This window comes from Schistocerca serialis, chromosome 5, assembly GCF_023864345.2.
Source record: "Schistocerca serialis cubense isolate TAMUIC-IGC-003099 chromosome 5, iqSchSeri2.2, whole genome shotgun sequence".
In the NCBI taxonomy this organism is placed as follows: Eukaryota; Metazoa; Arthropoda; class Insecta; order Orthoptera; family Acrididae; genus Schistocerca; species Schistocerca serialis.
In genome coordinates this window covers 485841300-485849008 of record NC_064642.1, presented here as the reverse complement: position 1 = coordinate 485849008, position 7709 = coordinate 485841300, and the positions used below count along the sequence as shown (strand labels likewise).

General features: G+C 42.5%; 1 non-coding gene across 1 annotated transcript; it reads left to right on the top strand.

The window, feature by feature from the left end:
* The first annotated feature begins 7414 nt into the window (after positions 1-7414).
* Positions 7415-7489, top strand: Trnat-ugu (transfer RNA threonine (anticodon UGU)). Its single transcript has one exon. It is a non-coding gene; the product is annotated as a tRNA-Thr (tRNA).
* The last annotated feature ends 220 nt before the right edge of the window (positions 7490-7709 follow it).

The following is a 7709-nucleotide window of genomic DNA, read 5'->3' as shown; positions in this document are numbered from 1 at the left end:
TAAGGTATATTTTAGAAACTAGTAGACTTCTCTCAGCCAGGAATGTCCTTTTTTTTTGCCAGTGGTAATCTGCTTTTCATGTCCTAATTGCTAAGTCCGTTGTGGGCTATTTTGCTGCCTTGGTAGCAGGATTCCTTAACACGGTCTACCTCATTAACACTGATCCTAACGTTCACTTTCTCGCTATAGCCATATTTGCTACTTCTCATTACTTTCGTCTTTCTTCGATTTACTCTCTGTCGATATTCTGCACTAATTAGATTCTTCTTTCGATTAAGTAAATCGTGTAATTCTTCTTTGCTTTCTCTGGGGATAGCAATGTCATCAGCGAACCTTATCGTTCATAAACTTTTCCTTTGGGTTTTATGGATTTTAATTCCACTCTAGAGTCTTTTTTTTATTTCCGTCATTGCTTATTCGATGTATAGATTGAAGAGTAAGGTCGAGAGGCTACATCCCTGTCTTACACCCTTTCCAATCCGGTCACTACGTTCTTGGTCTTCTATTCATGCTGCTCCTTTTCGGCTCTTAAACATGTATATTCCTCTTTACCCTCCCCACACTTTTATCGTAATTTCGAACATCTTGCACCATTTGACATTCTCAAAACCTTTTCCAGATCGAAAAATGCTGTCAGAGAGTTGTGATTTTTCTTTAGTCTTGCTTCCATGAACAACCGCAACGTCAGAACCGCCTCTGTGATGCCTATAACTTTCCTAAAGCCAAAATTATCGTCTTTTAACAGATCCACTATTTTTTTCCATCCATCTGTACATATTGCTCTTGACTGCTACTTAGATACGTGGGCTATTAAGCTTGTCTGCTCTTGAAATCACCGGAATTGTGTGGATGATTTTTTTCGAATGTCAAATGGGATATTGTCAGAGTCATACATTCTGTACAACAACTGGAATAGTCAATTTTTTGACGTTTTCTCTAATGATTTGAGAAATTCTGAAGGAATGTTATCGATCCCTTTTGTCTTATTGGACCATAAGTCTTCAAAAGCTCTCCTTTAATCTAATTCTAGTACAGGATCCCCTGCCTCTTTTGTATGGGCTCTTGATCCTTCTTCTATAACGTCACCAGACAAGTAATCCCCATTATAGAGCCCTTCAGTGTACTTTTTTCACCTATTCGGTCTGCATTTGACACTGGAATTCCCATTGCGCTGTCAATGTTACCATCCTTGCTTTTAATTTCACCTAAGGTGGTTTTGACTTTTCTATATGCTGAGTCAGTTCTTCCGAAAATCATTTCTTTTTCGATTTCCTCAGATTTTTCATGAAGCCATTTATTCTTAACTTCCTTGCACTTATTATTTATCTCATTCCTAAGTGACTTGTATTCCTGCTTTTCTCAATTTCCCTGAAAATTTTTGTTCTTCCTTCTTTCATCGAGCGACTGATGTGCTTCTTCTCTTACCCTTTGTTTCTCTTCAGTTACCTACTTTGTGCGACATTTTTCTCTTGATGTTCCATGATTGTCTTTTTCAGAGATATCCATTCCTCTTCATCTGAACTGCCTACTAAACTATTCCCAGTATGTATCTATAGCCTCAAAGGGCTTTAGACGTATCTCTTTATTCCTTAGTACTTTCGCTGGACCAGAACCCAGAAAAAAAATCCATCAGTCATTCCTAGTTAACTTCATGCCCTTCTACTATTGAAATTATCGAATGTGGCATTTTTTAAAATTTACTTTTGCCTGATATCAATACAAAAGATAGAATGGTTAAGGGCTGAATTGAAATGTGTCGCAAAAGTGTAGCATAATTTCAGTACGAAAGTAATACATATTTTGTTATAATTAAGAGCACTAAATGCAAAAGGAGGAAAATCAAATATTTATGCTGATTGTTGATGTTCATTTCTGATTTTGCGTTAAGAACGTATTACACAGAAGTTCATTTACTTAGAGGTTTCTTCACGGACGGCACATCCAGAATGCAAGGAAATATAATATAATTTGATATTATCAGAAACGAAATAAACAATATAATGGTTTCAGCTGTCTTTGTCCGTTTGTTTTAAACCTCCCACGGTTGACAGTAAAAGTTCCATTTCTTTTATGGCGTGATTTAAAAAAAGGACGCTACATTTATAATCAAAGCCTGCTTATTTTTCCGAAGACTAATTAGAAGTGTCAGTGGTGAAATATTACAGGAGCAGGACACCGTCAAAAGAAAAACATGAGGTTCTGTAACGAGACAAATAATGGGTTAAAAAACTCCCAGCAAAATATAAGCTCTCCTACACAGAATGGAAAAATAACTCCCCACACCAAACAAAAACTGATTTAGTGCTACGTCTTAGCCTTACAAGGTACTGCTACCTTTTTTAAGGTACTAGTGACGTTAACTTTTTCCTACGCATTGGCAGTTAACAAAATAGAATATGGTATTAAAACTGACACCACACTATTTTCATCAGAACATCTACATTACGCAACTTAGTGAATAATCACTTTTGCGGAACCCCGTACTTGTGTCCCATTGTGGCGCAGGTAGAACTTTGGCTCAAAGGTGCCCACATCTTTCCTCTGTAACGGTGCGAATGCGACGTACCCTGAGACGACATCCTCGGACTCGACGAAGATTCAATCTGCAAGATGTCGATATTTTCTGAGAGGAAGGACAGAGCTCATCAGTTAGTGTGTCGTATAACATCTGTTAATCATGTCACATAGGCGCATAATTTCCCCTCAATTTTTCCCAACGCCGCGGTGGACGTGTCACATGACAACAATGTCGTCACACAGTCTCTTACTAACATTCCACCCTTTCTTTTGACGCCTCTACGGCGGAGGTCACAACTCCAATGACCAGCATTGAAATCACTTTGTTTTCGTATGTGTGTCCGAGGAAAACTATTCAGACAAGCCCAGAATCGTCAAGATAAAAGAAAACCTTGCCGACGACGTAAAGTGCGTCAAGAAAAGCATCCATTGCTTTAGGCTTTCAATTCCCACAGATTTCGCTATCGAAAACAACAGTTCGCAGTGCGATGAGCAGCAATATCTTTTGATAATGCTGACACCATCGAACGTTTCAACCATTCTCTAAGGAAATTGTTGGCCTATGTCTGTACTGGGATGACCTATGAAGTTCTCTTAGGCGCCTGCTAACAGGCATCTGGGATTTGAGATGTCAGGGGGGTATCCTGACAGAGGGCAGCTGGGATTACTTCACATGATGTCTTAATACGAGAACACTTTTAAAATTCCGAATAAAGATCGTTGGATGCCATCGAGGTTGTTGCCGACACGTGGGTCTTAGAGGGAGGCTTTATCGTCAATGTGACATCACGCTACAGGAGGACACATTCATACTACGTCGAATGGTTTTGAACGGTCCCTAGTGGTTCCAATCTGTACAGGAGAGCAAATTTAAAGGAGTGCGGTCATGTTCAATGGGGATGGAGTCCCACAATGTCATTAGTGAAAAATTTGAACATCCGATGGTGGTCAGAAGTGTCGAAGTATGTCAAGAAAGTCGTCCTGCAACTCACTGCAATGCGAACTGCTGTTTTTTATTCTGAAATGTTTGGGAATCGAAGCCCCAAGGAAAGGGGTGCTTTCCCTGGCACCCTTTACACCGCCCGTGTGGTTTTTCTCTTGTTGATTCTGACCAGTGGGGTGTCTGAAATGTTTCCCTCGGTCACAGATAAGAAAAGAGCATGATTTCAACTTTGGTTGTGGTGGTTATGATTTCCATTGCAGAAATATCACAGGAGAGGTAGGATATGGATAAGACGGAGTGTAATGACCATCCCAACGATAACATGTCTTCGGTGTTATTAATCTGAATTGGGATGATATTTGGCGCCAAAGTAACATCTTTCATCTACCTCACACCTCACATGTACCTCTGATCTGCGGACTTCATTTCGATTGTGTCGACACCTTGCTCTTACAAGCATCGTGGAGCCCGATGGTGACATCGCAGGGCGCCGCGCTTTGGCACCATTACAGATGAAGATAACAGGCACGACTGAGCTAAAGGTTGAAGTTCTGAGTTGTAATTGGAGACAAATACTGGGCTTCGGAAAAATGATCATTTAATTTTTGTTGGTTGGTTGACTTGAGGGAAGCGACATAACAGTGAGGTCATCGGTCCCGTCGTATTAGGGAAGGATGGGGAAGGAGGTCTGCCTTTCCCTGTTAAAAGTACTTTCCGTCATTTGCCTGAAGTCATTTTAGAAAATCACGGAAAACCTAAATCAGGATGGATGGACTCGGTTTTGAACCGTCGTCCTCCCGGATGATTGTCTACTGTGCTAACCACTGCGCCACCTCGTTCGGTATTTAATTGTGTTGGGCAGTGTTATTCTACCGTTAATGAAAGATGTATCTACCACTACTATTTCCTTACCATTTGTTTCCCTCCTATTAGTCACCGGTATATAATGTAGCTAACAGAATTATATTATAGAGAGTTGTGACAAGCAGTTCTTTTTATTCTGCGACATTCCACAACGTACTCATTGCTCCACGGTTCTTCCGGTTCCTTGGACGCTGCGGAGGATATCATGGTGTAGCCTGCCACTGCTGTTGTCTGTTGGTTCCATGGATGCAGAAGGCAGAAGGCATCCCCCCCCCCCAACCCCTCCCCCCACCCCCCGCCCCCTGATCGGTGCATCGCTACTGCTGGCGAGGCGAGCAGCCGTATGACGGCCAATGTGACCACAGTTTTAATATCTTGTGTGGAACTACGTGATCCACCTCTGCACTTCCACTCTGGTGTTGCTGTTATGATCGCCGTACACGTGCTGTTGGCCAACTGGCAGACTCACAGGTCCACCTCAGCTGTCTTTGCTGTATTGCGTCTCGTTTTTCCGTCGCAACCATCACTAGGACAGCGGAACACCGTCGATTGATAAGGTGAGGCCCCGCCTAACCATTTCTGGTTATAGTGTCGACGATACCGTCCAGAATCTGGCTTCTTGTCTCGCCACGCGGTATCCCTTCGGAATGTAGATTTATTACCGACTGGCGTCAACAACCTCGGCATACAGTGGACAACCCCATATAGTAATTTATTGCGTGCCTTTTACGCCACAGGCACTAAGGAAGCTTTGTCATCGGTCAATTCAGTGGCAGCAGGTGGCCATCAAGAGATGTGTGAGGCATCTTCAGCGATTCAGGTCCCTCATTTTCAGTCTTTGTTCCTTGTTTGGATGAAAACACCAATGAGCCTCTCCGTTTCGGCATCATCTCATTGTTTCTGCTCTCATTATTTCTGCCCTCATCGTTTCTGCCATAGGAATAAGATCTGATTTGACGGACCATTACAGCCCTTATTCCTCATTAAATGTTACACTTCATGATGTTCTTCTTCCTTCAGCAGATAAATCGTCATCGCTCTTTCATGAGTGGGTAATTTCAATGGTTCAAATGGCTCTGAGTACTATGGGACTTAACCTCTAAGGTCATTAGTCCCCTAGAACTTAGAACTACTTAAACCTAACTAACCTAAGGACATCACACACATCCATGCCCAAGGCAGGATTCGAACCTGCGACCGTAGCGGTCACGCGGTTTCAGACTGTAGCGCCTTTAACCGCTTGGCCACCCCGGCCGGCAGTGGGTAATTTCATCTTGGCTTTACGTCACGTATGGCTCTATGTTAATTACTACAGAAGTAGTAAGGTATGGAATTTATTCATCACTATGTCATAATCTTGTTTCAGCGGCAGACATTTGCCCATTGTTGACGCCCGCACGTCCCACCATTCATTAATACTGTTACGCGACCAGGATGAGAAAACCAGATAAAATATTTTGCATGAATGTCTGAAGATAACTGCTCTCTTAGGAAATGTATTTGAGGATAACAGGTGCTACAAATCTTTAAGGGGGGCAGACATATATTATGCGAGATTAGCTGCTAGTTGGGTCTTACATTGGATATGAGTAAAAATATTTGTATCTCTCACACTGGTCTAACAACCCACAGACCCAACAAGAATCAGCTCTCAGATATATGATAAACAGGGTAAACACAACACCACTTGGCAAACGCTAATACAGTAAGAAGCTGGACATCATACATCAGATAGCAGAAAATAACAGATACCAAGAATCTCTAGATACAAAATTGAATAACAAAATCCTGAGAAACGTAAAAAAAACATAAAAATCCAGAGACCCACAATATCCAGCACTGACACATACACGCACAGACAATGCTATCAACACCACCACTACACAGCAAGGGCATATCACAGAAACGCAACAGACAAGCTGATGTCCACACACACATGAAATCAAACTGGCACACAGAATTGGGCACATCCTCAAGCATTCCAAAACAATAACCCAATTCCGAAATGTCTGAAGATGGAAGAAGACATTGATATACGTTAAAAATATGGCATTTACCAGCTCCAGTGTAACAGTTGTGGTCTTCTATTCTTAGGGTACTCTTTAGTTTCAAGTAAGGTAGAAAGAGCATGAAAGTATGGTACCAGACGTTCAACATTTGTAGAACACCTCACGACAAGAAGACCACCTCCGGATCACAATAGAAACACGGGAAGCAGTCAGTTACAGCAATACGAAACGTCTCCTAACCCTACAAGACAACTTACAAATCAAAAGGCATTAACAGGAAATAAAATCATAATAAATGGCCAGACAGACATCAGAAACCAAAGTTTAATCAGACTAATATAATAGTATGATAAGTAAATGGACACCCTAGCTGCAACAGGCGTTGATATACTTCACTGGGGACATGTTGAAAATGTGTGCCCCGACCGGGACTCGAATCCGGGATCTCCTGCTTACATGGCAGACGCTCTATCCATCTGAGCCACCGTACAGGACTTGGTAGATTAATATGCCACGAATAATGAGTATGATGGGCAAACATCTACTAGGCGCACTACGAATGTAGTGGTGTGGACATCTTGTGAATGTGGGTCTCACGGGGAGCGTGCAAGGGATAAGTCCCTGCAGGTGCACTATCCTCTGTGCCCTCGGTGGTTCAGATGGATAGAGCGTCTGCCATGTAAGCATGAGATCCTGGGTTCGAGTCCCGGTCGGGGCACACATTTTGAACATGTCCCCAGTGAAGTATATCAACGCCTGTTGCAGCTACGGTGTCCATTTACTTATCACTTCATTTCTAGCAAAGCTGCAATGTCATCAATGGTAACTGTTCTTTCGGGAACAGATACTATCATCATATATAGTTAAAATATAGCTTCCCGGCCATTGACCTTCTTGTGCGAACGCACACGCTATGCCCGAACTCGTACGGGACTTGGTAGATTAATCTGCCACGAGTAATGAGTATGATGGGGAAACATCTATTAGGAGCACTACGAATATAGTGGTGTGGACATCTTGTGAATGTGGGTCTCACGGGGAGCGGCAAGGGATAAGTCCCTGCAGGTGCACTATCCTCTGTGCCCTCGGTGGCTCAGATGGATAGAGCGTCTGCCATGTAAGCAGGAGGTCCCGGGTTCGAGTCCCGGTCGGGGCACACATTTTCAACATGTCCCCAGGAAGTATATCAACGCCTGTAGCAGCTAGGGTGTCCATTTACTTATCATTTCATTCCTAGCAAAGCTGCAGGGTCATCAACGGTAACTGTTCTTTCGGGAACAGATACTATCGTCATATATAGTTATAATATAATAGTAGATAAAGAACATTCCCCGTGGACACTACAAAATAGTATAACATAGACAATGTCAACACCT